We start from the raw sequence: 1143 nt of genomic DNA, 5'->3' as shown, positions 1-1143 counted from the left end.
TTAATTAAATTAATATATCTTTTGCACATGTATTTAAATTTAGGTATAAAAAAACTAATTAATTTCACAATCTTCTTTTGATGATTCTCGGTATCTTCTTTTCTATAATGCTGTAGCGAGAGGGAGCAAGCAGTTATACCACAACTCACCAAAGCTCTGCACCTGGAGCCTCACCGAAGGTCTCAAATTTATAAATTATTTCCTTTTGTAAAAATATATTGTCATTTTTATATATTATTAATGTCTGTTCCTAATACTTAACAATATCATTTATTAATCATTCTATTGATATTGTTAAGTATTAGGTACAGACATTAAAAACATATTGTCATTTTTATATATTATTCATACCTGTACCTAATACTTAACAATATCAATAGAATGATTAATAAATGATTCCAAAAAATTGCACCAAACTATCCCAAGTAGAGTGTACGTACGCCACCAGTGCTAGAACTAGGCCTGGGAAGGAGGTGGGTCAAAGATCAAATTGGGGATTTAGAGACCCTTTATTTATTGGCCTCCATGCGGCTGTGACCGAGAAGCAGTCGGTACATGTCTACTTGAAATAGTTTGCTGGATTGTTTTGGTATCATTTATTAATGATTCTATTGATATTGTTAAGTATTAGGTACAGACATTAATAATATATAAAAATGACAATATGTTTTTACAAAATGAAATTATAGCGAGAGGGAGCAAGCGGTTATACCACAACTCACCAGAGCGCTGCACCTTGAGCCTCACCGAAGCTCTCAAATTTATAAATTATTTCATTTTGTAAAACCTAAGATGATGGCCTATTTCCTCTTCCTTTCTCCAGCAATCTTATTCCGTCCGCTTCATCTCGGCAACTAAGATTGTAACCTAATCCTTAACGGTTACACTGGCCCGTCCGCTTCATCTCGGCAACCAGTGTAATTTCGCGTCTCTCCCCGGCTCTAGTCCGTCCGCTTCATCTCGGCACCTAGAGCTGCACCTAGCCTAATCAGCTTACTGGTCCGTCCGCTTCATTTCGGCAACTAGTAAGCTGGCTCCTACCTTGACAGTAGTCCGTCCGCTACATCTCGGCAACTAGAACTGTTACTCTACCTCAGACTCTCTCTTACCTAGCTAGACCTCCTCTACCTGCGTCAGTGTTCA

The sequence above is a fragment of the Halyomorpha halys genome, unplaced genomic scaffold (genome assembly GCF_000696795.3).
Source record: "Halyomorpha halys isolate HHAL.00 unplaced genomic scaffold, Hhal_1.1 Scaffold141.1, whole genome shotgun sequence".
Classification (NCBI taxonomy): Eukaryota; Metazoa; Arthropoda; class Insecta; order Hemiptera; family Pentatomidae; genus Halyomorpha; species Halyomorpha halys.
Note: the sequence above shows the minus strand (reverse complement) of the source record.